Genomic DNA, 14,697 nt, shown 5'->3' with positions numbered 1-14,697 from the left:
AAGTGACGAAGTACTAATATCGCCCTTGAGGGATGCCTGTGTGTGTTTCCAATTGTTGCTGAAGTTAGAACTTTGTGATGCCCGAACATAAGAGAATCTGAGGTTCGTTGTTGAATGATTGTCAGTTATCTAGTTTTAAAAGTCATTAATCTCCTGAAAAGAATATGTCAAACTCCTTATCTTCAGTATGTAACTGTATTCTCATAATGGGGCTGTGTAGACTTGCTGAGAACGTGAAAGAACCGTTGTCAGCTGGTGAATTTAACTTTCATTTAAAATTTTCCTGGCAAGCTCAACCTCTGATTAGATTATAAAAATAGACGTAAGAAATTCACCCGACCCATGGCACTGATTTTCATAGCTAAATGTATAACAGCTGATTTAGATGTAATTTCTGTCTTTGCGTATTTAGTCTTTCTGGCATGGCTGAGTTGCCAGATGCCTGTATATAAACGAATGCACGAAGAGGCATCCCCCGCACTGCCTTTCGCCACCAATAACGTTTTGGATCTTCTAAACTTTGAAAGGCATCTTCCCCGCTCTGCCTTTCGCTACCAACAATTTTTGGAGCTTCTAAACTTGGAAGCTTCACACGCCAAGTCACCAACCTCACAAGCCAGTGACGTTTCCTCATCGCATCTCCAGGTATGTGGACGTTTGTCTCACCCCGCCAAGTTAAGTCAGTTTAACTCGGTTAAATTGGGTGAATATCAGTGTTCATGTTTTAACATATCTAATTATAATAACAGTAACGTAAGCATAAGCATCGTCTGTATCGTTGTCAGACGTATGGTTATGAGTAGTTGAGGTTCGACCTTTTAATGTAACGACCACGGTCATACACATCAGTTAACGCCAAAATCAAATGATTCATATTACGCTCAATAGCCCACAAAACATGTACCTCTGCTTTTATTTTGAGTCCTCCATCTGAGGACTCCGTTTTCTCATCACTTCAAGACACCTCAGTCCTCCGTTATCCCATTTTCTCTGACTTACTGAAACCAACCTCTCTATAAAATGAATTTGAATGTGAGAGGGAACACCCTTGTTTTGAGTCAACTTAGATATGTCTGTTTACAGTTGGAACATTCAAGATCCATTGTGAGTGGTGTTGAACGCTTCAACTGTCCTTATTGTTAGTAAGACGTGTCAAGTAGGCGAGTGTTGAGTTGGCCAGCTAGAGTGGCGTATTTTATGTCGTCCGTGGGGATACCCATGGGTGTCTGATCGCTACTGAAGTTATATTATTTTGTCGCCCCGACATCAGAGAATCTGATGTTCATAGTTTAGTCAGTGTCAGTTGTCTATTGAAGAAAGTCATTAATCTTCTGAACAGTTCCTGTCAAACTCAAAATTCTCCAAGACTTAACGGCCGTTTGACCTGGGATGTGGTTTGCGGTCAGGCCAATAGAGTTGCGAACGCATATATAACTCCATTTCACCTCTTTACTGACAAACTCAATCTCTGATTAAATCATAAATATAGATGTAGAAAATTAGCCTGATCTGTGACACTAACGGTCACAGCTAGGTGTCCAGTGACTACTTTGAATAGAGAGCCTATTGTTAGTAAAATTTGTCTTTCTAGTAGGAATATGCCCTCAGGCCCGTATATATGCAGGCGCGCGAGGGGAAATTTCTCGTTCTGTGATTTCTCCTCCACGGCCCCAGGTATGTTCACGTGTGTTCCACGCCGCCATATTAACTCAGTTTAACTTAGTCATTTTTGTGAATATCAGTGTTCAATGTTTTAACATAGTACCTTCCGTGCCAATTGAGTCAAGTAAAGTAGAGATCTAGCTATCGTCTGAACCGGTGCCAGACGTATGTTTTGTATAGTGAAGTTATATATTCACTCCCTCTGTGATTTCTCCTCCACGTCTCCAGACCCTGTTGTGGGGGTTAGCAACACTCCTGAAGTTCGGGAGCCGCCTATGGGCACGATGTCTCTCGAAGGACGTCTTTAAGGTGGCGAGATTCCTTTCCCGGGCCAGGTGCTCCGAGCCAGCGAGCGAGCCTGTTAACGACTCTGGCCCACTGACTCCGTTGTATGATCATGGTCTACCTACTGTTCTTGGTTATAGGTATGGAGCCGTATTAATATCCATGCTTGGGGATGACTAGCAGAAATATAGTCATCCCATGTTAAGTATTGAACCACTGAATGAGAGTTCAAGGTACCAGGTTGTTCCTTGCGAACTAACAGGAGGTATTGTTTGTTACTCTAATTGTGGAGTTGTCCAGTGTGTTATATATTCGTATGTAGTGACCATGAAAGAATGACCTGAGAGTATAATGTTCTAACCAAGAATTGAAGGGGTAATTTGTTACTGGTTAAAGTAAGACCTGCGGGTCCAGCGTTATTGACAGTGTGCAGTCATTTCTAAATCTTACTTATCAAAGAAATAATACAACAGTTGTCGAATGAAGTAATGAGTAATAGTTGTTGAATGGTATAAGTACTTGGAGTTGTTTAATGGTATATTAAGTATTTGGAGGTGGTTAATGAGGTAATAAGTTCTTGAAGTGTTTGATGACTTAATAAGTTAATTGCGGGTCTGTTTAGCCTGAGTGAATTTAAGATGCATCTTCTCCACTCACTGTGTTAATAAATATTGAATTAGTAAACTACGAGTATCACCACTCTACCCCTAAACATTGGTTCCCAGAAAATAATGCTTACTCACGTGCCTATACATCTACCACACTACCCAAAACCCTTCCATGAGTTAGGTTATATAATGAAAAGTCTGGGTGGTGGCAGCTACCCTGTGTAAGTATAAAAAGAGTTGTACTAAGAGTAACATGGTTCCCCAGACTAACCCACGTATAAGAATAGACATAAAACAAAGTATACTTCCGAAAGGTAAGAACATTGAAACTGAGAATATAATATATTTGAATGAAATGAAAGACTTGGAAAGTACAAGAAGAGAAAGATAAGACAGGTATATACATTATGGAACTAACGACACCGCATAGAAATTATTAAACATATACATCATGAAAGTTTAAGATAAAGAACATACATAACTGAGAAGAGAATTACTTGTATAAGAATCTAAAGTATACTTATAACTAAAGAATTGAAGAATCATAACAGAAAAGAATATCTGAAGGGTAAATTATAAAAAGAGAAAACTCGGCCCGTTACATTAACACGCTCATGACTCTTCCTCATCTCATCTCCAGGCACCGTCTGTGTTTTCACTGCTACCGAGGTTTGGTAGCCGCCTATGGTCAAGATGTTCATTGAAGGAGGTCTGTAATAAGGCGAGATTAGAATCTGAGGACAGACGCACCCAGGGAACACCGTGCAGATACACTGCATCGAGTCTACCCCGGCACTACCAGCGAACAAGCTTCGGCTGTTTGTGTAGGAACAACCCCTGTGCTCAGTGGTGAAGAGAATAAAAGTAAGTATTGAAATCATACACATGGCTATTGCCAGTGTTAATGCCTGTATTATGTGTTGTTACCCAAGGTGCGGTCCGACTAATTACCCAAATGTAGCAAAATGTAGCCGCAATGAAGTCAAATAATGGTCCTACATGAATAAATCGGGTTACCAATCACTTCTCGACTAGCATTTGGTGTCACAAAATAAAAAAAAATGGAAAACGTAATTTAATTTGAGTTAATAGATCGCGTGCATGTACCGAGGGAGCAAGTAATTACCCAAATGTACCCATATGTAGCCGCAATGAAGTCAAATGATGGTCGTACAAGCGTAAATCGGGCTGTGAATCACTTCTCGATTATTATTGGGTGTCATAGTCACAAAAATTGGTAAACTTAATTTAATCTGAGTTGTGTTGTGTTAGGATAGGTTAGGTTAGGTTAGATCAGATTAGGTTAGGCTACATGCACTTGATTTATTAACTCAGATTAAATTAAGTTTACCAATTTTTGTGACTTCGTGACACCAAATACTAGTCGAGGTTAGGTTAGGTTCGGTACATGCACTCGATCCATTAACTCAAATTAAATTACGTTTTCCAATTTTTTTTTACTTTGTGACACCAAATACTAGTCGAGAAGTGATTGGTAACCCGATTTATTCATGTAGGACCATTATTTGACTTCATTGCGGCTACATTTGGGTAATTAGTCAGACCCCCCCAAAGGTGAGATATGGTAAGATTCCGTGTTGTTCATTCCGAATAACATGATGATGTAACTAATGTGGTAATATCTATGATGTTGACAAGGTTGTAAAATAACCACCTGTATTGTCAAAGATGCAATATAACAATTATGGAGTGTTGTAATAAATAATTGAAGATCTATTTGGTTACTTGTAAGGTAAGACCTAAAGGTCCAGTCTTGTCTGAAAATAACTACTGTACCTCACTTGCCTAAGCTCGCTACCTAACCGTTTGATAATACTGTATCAGCCTGGGTGGTGGCAGTCTACCTGGTTTTCCCAGGTTAATCCATTGTATTGAATAAAACTGAGCCATGATAAGAAATTGAAAGAAAGGAGTAAGTGGAAAATATGAGAAATAAACAATAAGTAAGAAAAGTAAACTTTAGGAAATGACCAGATAGAAATAAGTAAACTGGAATAAAAACTTATAACAGATATTAACTTGGAAAATTTTTTTTTTTTTACTATTTTATATTTTGGTGTGGTTTCTTTAAACAATAATTTTATTGCTTAGAGCATTAGCATTTCTTGCAGTGGATATTTACCTGCATTATTAATAAGTGTACTGTATGTTACTTGAGAACTAATTTGTGTATATTTTCAGGAATTGTATTGATTGGGTTGAAGACTTTGCATGGTGAAATGGACGCGAAGTGTTGAATACTTTGTTTGGTGAAATGGACGCCTAAGTGAATGCAATATCTGAAAATGGATTGTTGAATACTAGTATGATGTATGGATCAACAATTGTGAGTACAGTACGGAGTAATTTGTGAATCGTTAACACAGTGCATTGAAAGAGACAGTGAATACTTATTGAATACTGTGCAGAGAATCTGCTTTTGTGTTAGTCATTCATGAAAACTAGATTAATAATTTGATCCTTACTCAGTACCTTTGGTGTTTTGTAACTGTACTTGTGTTTTCTGAAGGAGAGTAAATTTTTGTTATGTTGGTCTCCTGTACTATTACTATGATTTTTTATTTTTTGGATTAATCAGTTAGGCATTGTGCTAAAGTTTATGTGTCAGTGTGGTACCTCTTTGTTATATAGAGGTGTACAAAAGCTCTAAGATTACTTAAGAGTGCATTACCAAATTTTTTTACCAATTGTGACTAGTACCATTTTATTTTCTTTCTTCTCGTAATAATAGAGTACCTGTATTGCCAATTGGGGGAGTTTGTCTGAGCATTTGGGCATTTATCTGAGCAGTTTGTGTGGGGATTGTATCTGAGGGGTTGCAAGAAGTGTAGTAATTTCACGGCAGGATGGCAGAAATCAGGGGTAGACAGGAACCGGGCTCAGGTGAACCTCCAGTATTGCCTAATGAAGTCCTGCAAACACTTCAAGTGCTGCTAGAACAAGTTATGTCAGGCCGATCAGCACCCATATTCAGTGAGGTGAGTTCCCATCTCCCGGGTGTTGTTCCGCCATCTAACCCTTCCCCTCAAAACCTGTCACCAAGGCGGGAGGTAAGTCAGTTTTTAGATGGTGCCTTTGCTTGCGCTAGAACTCCCAGCCACCCGAGGGTCCAACTTTCTTCGTCCCTTAAATCTATATATCATAGAGGTTCCCCTTTGCTAGGTCCTAAAGATATTCCGAGGTTGACATTGGATGAGTTAGTAGGGTTGGAGGCTCAAGATACTATAACTGATTTTTGTCGTCGGGTAGAGTATGTAGCCGAAGATCCTCAGGATAGATGGGAGGTAGCTATCAGTCGAATGGATAGACGTGTCTCCACCATGGTCAAAACTGAGGTTTGTCAGTTAGGTGAAGAGGGTTGGGATGGTATAAAACGTGCTTTAAGAACCTTGTTTGCGAGTCGCATAAATTTTGAGGATGCCTCGTCTGAGTTCAATTTTGAGGATGCCTGGTCTGAGTTCGCTCAGTTAAAGTATGATGTGAATGATAATCCCCGCTGGTTTCTGGGAGAACTTAAAGCCAAATTTGCAGCCCTGGAAGGTAGATTTGGGAGACTGCCAGGGCGAGATAACACCATGAAAGAGAAAATGTTTGACACTTTACCGAGACAATTGCAAGCTGAGATGAAGGGGTATATGTCTGAATCCTGTCCATTAGAGAGTTTTGTGAATGTGTTGGATAGGCAGAGAAGTATGTATATGGGATCTCGCAACTTGGGTTCTCCATCAGAAAGAAAATTTCAAAAGGGAACAAATCAAATAGGACCAGTGTATGAGACTGTTGAGAATGAAAGAGGGTCTCGTAAGGGAGGTAGTGCAGGAAAGAAAGTGAATGTGCCACGAGAAGTAAATGAACAAAGTCCAAGTGTAACACCCCGTCAAACTTTGGTGGCCCAGCGACGTGGACCATATTGTGTATATTGTAGAACACAAGACCACACTCCTGACACCTGTCCATTAAAACCTCCTAAAGGTTCATGTTGGGATTGTATGAGACTAGGTTGCAGGAGATTCCAACGAAACTGTCCCGGTCGCCAAGCTCGCGCCCAATCTTCCCGTCAAGGACGGAAAACGATTCCTTCCAGTTTTTCCCCTTTGATACGATTGGCAGTGGAGGACGTAACTGTACAGCTTTAATTGATACAGACGGTGAAGTGACTTTAATTTCTCTGAGTTTTGTTAAAACCTTAGGCGTAGGGCCCATTAGGCATTGTAAATACAAATCTGTTACTGGAGAAGAGCTGACTGTAAAAGGCACAGTAGTAGTAGTAGAAGTAAAGGTAACCCCTCAAAAGAAAATCCGTCATCAAGCTCTGATCGTTGATGATCACTACATCGGCACTGATATGCTATTGGGAGCCGACATCCTTGGGAGATTTAGAGTAGAATGGAAACAGAGAAAGAGAATTTTCATCTGGGCAGGTCATTCACAGATGTGTGGGAGGGTACCGGTAAGGGAAAACACCAAGGGAATCAAATGTATTAACCGGTTACCATCAGAGACAACCCTAACATGTCACCCAGTGTTCACGTATATTCACATTAATAAGAAAACCGTATTACCTAGCCATAGCTCACAGATTAGGGCCATTAAAGTTAGAGCAGAAGAAGGTCAGATCTTAAGCCTCAGATTTACCCATCAAAAATTTAAACAACAACCCGAGATATGTGTGAGGGTACATTCTGATTCTTATATATATGTTCCCCTTAATAATGTAACCCAGAAAGCAGTTCGTTTGTGTGCCGGTACTATGCTTGGGGAGTGTGAACTAATTCTGGAGCAAGAGATTTCTTACTTAGATAATAAAGGGACTAACCTGGGAAACATTCCACAAGTATATGATGAGTTATGTAAAGTCAGCCAATCTAATGAAATTTCCTTGTGTGCACCCCATCACTTAGCAATACAAACTGAAAAGGAGAGTAGGCCTTCTAGTACTGTGAAAGTCATTCCAGTTGATAATGCTAGTGGACCATCAATTCCTTTTGTGATCTGTAATGGCATACCAACATCTTCCATCAATACAGTAAGACATATTCAGGGGATTTCTAACAGTATGATACCAGATTGTGATGAAGTAAATAAGGGACAATAGACAGGAGAAGTTGAAAGAAATAATAAGAAATCAACAATGGCCACATTTGACTAGAGATATGCATAAGATGTTGAGAAATGTAATTCTAGATCACACAGCCTTGTTTGTGTTTGGACCTCAGGAAATAGGTACCATTGCTGGTCCCCCTGCTAACATTCAATTAGCCAATGATAACCCAGTTAGAGAACCACAGTACCGACACCCTGAAAAAGTTAAAGCTATCATTAAAGACATGATCACCGACATGCAAGATAGAAACATCATTGAGCCGTCAACAGCTGCTTGGCTATCTCCCATAGTCTTAGTCACTAAACCCAATGGCTCCAAACGTATGTGTTTAGATTTCAGAGCGGTAAACCAACACTTGACAGTAGATATACAACCCTTGCCCAGATTAGATGAATTATTAGAGAAAGCTGCAGGAAATAAATATTATGCCACTTTAGACTTGAAAGACTCATATTATCAAGTGATACTTAACGACAAAAGTCGAGATCTAACCACCTTCAGTGAAGGGTATAACTTATGGAGGTTTACAAATTTACCCTTTGGACTTTTAGTCAGTCCCGCAATTTTCACCCGAGAAGTAAACCGAGTATTAGCCCCTTTAGCAGCTGAGGACTGGGTAAGAAACTACCTCGACAATGTTATAGTGTGGGCTAATGATTTTGCAACCTTGTTAGACAGGCTAGCCAGAGTATTTGATAGATTCATAGAGATGGGAATTGAGTTAAACTTATCAAAATGTCAGTTTGGCCAACAAGAAGTCAAATTTTTAGGGCATGTAGTGTCAGAAAGTGGCATTAAACCTGATCCAGTGAATGTCCAAGCTGTATCAGAGTGTAAACCCCCAACAAATGTGAAACAAGTTCATAAATTTTTAGGAATGTGTAGCTTCTATCGTAAACATGTTCCCAATTTTGCCAAGATAGCTTATCCTATCACCGAGCTCACTAAGAACAGTGATGATTTTGTGTGGACTGATAAGTGTCAGAAATCTTTTGAAACTTTGAAACAAGAGCTTGCCGCATTTCCAGTCCTCGTTAAAGCAAATATCGACAAATCTTTTGAATTGCACAGTAATGCCAGTGATGTTTGTGTAGGAGCTTCCCTTAACCAGGTACAGGAAGATGGCTCGCTACGCCCAGTCGGTTATTTTTCCAGAAAGTTAAAACCAGCTGAGACTTTTTATTCCGCAACTGATAAGGAAGCACTAGGAATTGTGTTAGCATGCCGGTTCTTCCATCATTTTCTGTGGGGTACACAATTTACTATCAAAACTGACCATCAACCTCTGACCTCAGTTTTTAGGAAGAAGACTAAGAGTCAAAGAATGAACAGGTGGATGTTAGAAATGAAAGAATATTCCTTTGTCATTGATTATAAGCTGAATAAAACAAATGTTGTGGCTGACACTTTAAGTAGACCAATTAGTGCCTTAAGAAAAGTGGTGTGGGACAACCTAACGGCTCAATTTCCCAGACTAGATGGTTTAACGCTTGCAGAATTTGGTCTAGAGCAACAGAAAGAACCAAGGTGGGAAGAACTCGTGCAGTATTTGAAAGGAGGAAAGGTACCTATGCATAAATACCCTGGAACCACCATTGATAAGTTTGAAGTAGTTAATGGAGTTTTATACCTAGTAAAAGAACAGATTGACAAAGCATTACTCGATTGCCTGGTGGTACCCGATCATTTACGTAAAGCTGCCTTGGAGTTAGTACACAATAGTGCAAAGTCAGGTCACTTAGGACAGTGGAAGACCATTGCCAGAGTAGCAAGTCTATTCTATTGGCCTAACTACCGTACAGATTGTGTTAAATTTGTAAAATCTTGTGAAACCTGTCAAAGAGTTACGGGAACTAAGGGACTCGTCCAACAATGGCAGGAAATGCCGGCAGTTACCAAACCTCTAGAGCGAATTTCTGTCGACTTGACTGACTTGCATGCTGGTGTCAATGATTACCGGTATGTGTTGACGGTCATCGACCATTACTCTAGATTTGTTAATTTCTACCCTCTTCGTACTAAGACGACCCAAGAAGTTAACCGAGAATTTGAGAAATTCACTAATGCATTTGGTAGCCCTAAAATGGTGATTGCAGATAATGGAGAGGAATTTACGGCTGCACAGTTTGAGGAATTTTGTAAAATGAGCAACATTAGAACATATTTTACCTTGCCTTACCATCCGCGAGGCAACAGTGTTACAGAAAGAATGCACCGAACCTTTAAAACCCTCCTTGCCGTCATGTGTGAAGATAACCCAAGAAGTTGGCCCAAGTTCTTAGGTCCAACTCAGTGCGCTTTAAATACCGCTGGACACACCACTACAGGGGTGCAACCACACTTTGCTTTCTCTTCAAGACACTCACAACGACAAGTGGGCATTGATTTACCTGTAGCAGAGAATGAGAGTAATGAAGGGTTGAGAGAAGTGCACCGAATGATGATAGAAACTTCTGTGAGAATGTCAAAAGAAGTCATTCAAAGAGCCAGTAAGGATAGACTTAACCAATCGGTACAATTGGGCGAGACGGTATGGGTGAGAAATGAATTGCCTCTTCCAGGGACTAGTAGAAAATTGAATGCTAAATGGATGGGTCCTTATACTGTAACTGATATACGTGACGGGGCCGCCAATGAACTCACTAACTTTTCAGACAAGACAGATGTAATCAAAAGAGCAGCTGAGAAAGTAAAAAGATTTGTGAGTAGAGATATGTTTGTGCAGGGGAATGACATTCTGGTTCCATCTTGTGATTCTTCATCAGAATCAGAACTGGATGAGAGAGAGAGTGTGGGGAGTGACGGGAGTCCAATTGAGGTTCCTGGAGCTAGGTTTCCGGTGAGAAAGAGGAAACCAGTAATTCGAATGGATCTTTAGGGAAAGACGCTATTGGACTGTCACGTCTCTTGGTTGTCGTTATTGTATACCTGTAACTTGTAAGGTGATGTTGTGTAGGCACTTGTATCTTGTAGTTTAGATTTGTGGATTGTGAACATTGACTATGCTGTATGGCCTTTCTAGCTAGTAGTGAGTGTGTGTATTGCCTTTCGAGCTTGTCAGTATGCAGTATGGGCATGGAGATTAGTGGGACCATTCTGTTTTGTTGAGTACTCGGGTTTTGTTGGAGGTTCTAGCCTAGGTAGGACTGGATTTTGTACAGAAAGTAGTTGTTTGTAGACTTAAGCAATGGCCAGGTGTGTACAGTTACATGGACCTGGTGCAGTTTAAATGCTTTTGTGGCAGGGAGACTGAAGAGCATTGGATGTTTTGGGTCTCGTGAGGACCGTTGCGTCGGCACTATTGTCTATTTGAGACCATTTTAGCTCTGGCCAGTAGATCTTGCCTCGTCTTGTGAGCTGAGAGTGACTACTTTGTGATACGGTCAACCCGAATAATTCAGTGGCTGGATGGGACCAATTCGTCTATTCCTAGCCTGAGAACTCTATTGTTAAACCTCAGTGTGAGCCTAATGTACAGTCTCATTCAAGATTCTTCAAACACTGCTGGATGTAAAATTGATTGGTGATTGGTTACTTTGTTCCCCGTTGTTTAATTAATGGTTGGGCTTTGTTGTTTCGTATTATATTATACCACATACTATAGTAAACAAACGGCCTTAAGTTGCCAGGTGTCTCCGTGTTCGAAGATTAGTCCACCCTGGCACAGGTCACTGACCCACATTGGGGCCTGGGGATGAAAATGTAGTAGTAATAATAATAATAATAATATTACAAAAAAAAATAATAATGATAATAATAATAATAGCAAGAAAATATTAGTAACATAATAATAATAATAATAATAATAATAATAAATACAAGAATGAAAAAAGATCAAAAGTGAGAAACACAATCTATGACATTACTGTATTATTTCTACTACTACTATTATATTTTTGCCCCCCAGGCCCTGATGTGGGTCTGTGTCCTATGCCTAGGTGGGCTAATCCCTGAAAAAAAAACCTAACCTAACCATTCTGAAATCCGAAAAATTACAAAATCCGAAACAACTGGCCCCAAGGATTTCGGATAAGGGATGTCAACCTGGTGTTGATGTATGATTCTATGTTTTTCTATGTGTCCATGACAGTATTGCTTTGATAATTTCATTTACCCGTGTCTAGAGGTTTTGTAATTTTATTCATTTAATGTGCAAATTTTTATGTATGTCAAATGCTCTGACATGTTAGATGTGTGCATTGTTGACAGTTAACTGTGTATTGTGGTGTAGGTTTTTAAAGAGTACAAATATATAATTACTGAAAATGTTTTGGTGACTCTACAGCATAATATGAATCTCGGAGAGGAGAAAGTTTTGTACCGATCGTGTTAGTACAGGTTAGTTAACACAAGTCTTAAGATTCATATTATGCTCCATAGTCCCTAAAGCATGTAGCTATGCCTTCATTATTAAGTCCCCCATCGGAGGCGTCCATTTTCTTATCACGTCAGGACACCTGAGCCTACCGTTTTCTCTTAATGTCAAATATCTCCAAACTGTTATTTCTTAAGAGCTCATGTCAGCTTCGGAGATTTGAAATTGGGAGAGAACCCTGTGACATTATATTGTATTACATATGTCTGATTACAGATGAAACATTCAAGATCCACTGTGAGTGATGTTGAAGGCTTCAACTGTATTAATGTTCGTTAAACTTGTCAAGTGAGTGAGTGTCGAGTCTGCCAGTAAGTGACGAAGTACTAATATCGCCCTTGAGGGATGCCCGAGTTTCCAAATGCTACTGAGGTTTGTCTCACCCCGCCAAGTTAAGTCAGTTTAACTCAGTTAAATTGGGTGAATATCAGTGTTCATGTTTTAACATAGCTAATTATAATAACAGTAACGTAAGCATAAGCATCGTGTGTATCGTTGCCAGATGTATGGTTATGAGTAGTTGAGGTTCGACCTTTTAACACGCTCATGACTCTTCCTCATCGCATCTCCAGGCACTGTCTGTGTTTTCACCGCTACCGAGGTTCGGTAGCCGCCTATGGTCAAGATGTTCATTGAAGGAGGTCTGTAATAAGGCGAGATTAGAATCTGAGGACAGACGCACCCAGGGAACACCGTGCAGATACACTGCATCGAGTCTACCCCGGCACTACCAGCGAACAAGCTTCGGCTGTTTGTGTAGTAACAACCCCCATGCCCAGTGTAATTAAATCCTGCCGGGTGCTCTAATCTTGGTTATATATGCTAAGCAGTATTCTTATACATAATTGGGGATAATTAGCAGAAATATAATTGCCCTTGGTTAAGTATTGAAATCATACACATGGCTATTGCCAGTGTTAATGCCTGTTATATGGGTTGTTACCCAAGGTGAGATACGGTAAGATTCCGTGTTGTTCATTCCGAATAACATGATGATGTAACTAATGTGGTAATATCTATGATGTTGACAAGGTTGTAAAATAACCACCTGTATTGTCAAAGATGCAATATAACAATTATGGAGTGTTGTAATAAATAATTGAAGATCTATTTGGTTACTTGTAAGGTAAGACCTAAAGGTCCAGTCTTGTCTGAGTGTGTTAAATTTATATCTTGTTCAATCTTAAGTTTAATAAATATTGAATTGGTAAACTACGAGTGTCACTGCTCAGTTATTTCTGGTATTTTCTCTCTGAAAATAACTACTGTACCTCACTTGCCTAAGCTCGCTACCTAACCGTTTGATAATACTGTATTAGCCTGGGTGGTGGCAGTCTACCTGTGTAAGTAGAGTAAACACTGAAAATAATGTGGAAAGGAATGAAATGGCTTTCCCAGGTTAATCCATTGTATTGAATATAACTGAACCATGATAAGAAGTTGAAAGAAAGGATGAGAAGTAACCTCTCATTTTCTGCAATTAGGGATCTACTTTTAAACACACTTGTAGATTTCTCTCTCCCTTTCACTTCTTTGAATTTGTCTTTCTGTGCAAGAATTGTCGACACAGTTGATGTCGACATGCCATATTCTTTGCATAGCGCATTTGTTCTAATGCCTCGTTCATGTTTTTTTATAATTTCCTGCTTGCTTTGGATTGAAATCGTTTTTCTTGATCTCTTAGGCCCCATGCTGGATTCAAACAATGTCAACCCGTGTTTTATAAAGTTAAACTTGCTATAAATAAAGAATAGTTTCTTTAAAATAACACTACACTGCGTTATATATTGTCATTATGTAAAATAAATTTCAAAATGACCAATAATTTGCTTGGAAACAGAGAAAAAAAGCATTCAGTTGAAGAGTCTCAAGCAAGATGTTACCTCCACTGAAAACAGAGAGAGACTAACGCCTGTTTGCTGTGTTAAGAGGCTGGATGGCGCGCATAAAACTAAGTCACTTTACCTTCAATTATGTTCAATAATTGTTAAAATGACTAAAAAATTTAATATTAAACTTTAAAAATTATTGAATAGTATAAACTTATTGATATTTACTAAAATAGTAAGGAATTTAAGCCCTAGAACCGATTAATGTATTGGCGGACTAATACTAAAGCTGGTTGACCGCCAAGTGCAAGCCAAAACTTGTTGAGGTCGGCTCGTAAGAAACTCTTTAACCGAAGTTAAGAATCTTATGGGAGGTAGCTCGTTAACCAAGGGATCACTGTTTATATATATATATATATATATATATATATATATATATATATATATATATATATGTATATATATATATATATGTATATATATATATATATATATGTATATATATGTTAAGTGTATATATATATATATATGTATATATATATATATATATATATATATATATATATATATATATATATATATATATATATATATATATATATATATATATATATATATATATATATATATATATATATATATATATATATATATATATATATATATATATATATATATATATAATTTATATATATATATATATATATATATATATATATATATATATATGTATATATATATATATATATATATATATATATATATATATATATATATATATATATATATATATATATATATATATATACACTG

At 38.4% G+C, this 14,697-nt stretch overlaps 2 long non-coding RNA genes across 2 annotated transcripts; both read left to right on the top strand.

The window, feature by feature from the left end:
• Positions 1 to 1,896: 1,896 nt before the first annotated feature.
• LOC121859018 lies at positions 1,897 to 13,163 on the top strand. The gene is made up of 4 exons (XR_006087595.1): positions 1,897 to 2,087; positions 3,196 to 3,419; positions 4,758 to 4,902; positions 12,272 to 13,163. It is a non-coding gene; the product is annotated as an uncharacterized LOC121859018 (long non-coding RNA).
• LOC121859019 lies at positions 3,422 to 4,290 on the top strand. The gene is made up of 2 exons (XR_006087596.1): positions 3,422 to 3,487; positions 4,131 to 4,290. It is a non-coding gene; the product is annotated as an uncharacterized LOC121859019 (long non-coding RNA).
• Positions 13,164 to 14,697: the final 1,534 nt, after the last annotated feature.

The sequence above is a fragment of the Homarus americanus genome, unplaced genomic scaffold (assembly GCF_018991925.1).
Source record: "Homarus americanus isolate GMGI-L3 unplaced genomic scaffold, GMGI_Hamer_2.0 scaffold4658, whole genome shotgun sequence".
In the NCBI taxonomy this organism is placed as follows: Eukaryota; Metazoa; Arthropoda; class Malacostraca; order Decapoda; family Nephropidae; genus Homarus; species Homarus americanus.
This window is presented reverse-complemented; position numbering and strand designations above follow the sequence as displayed.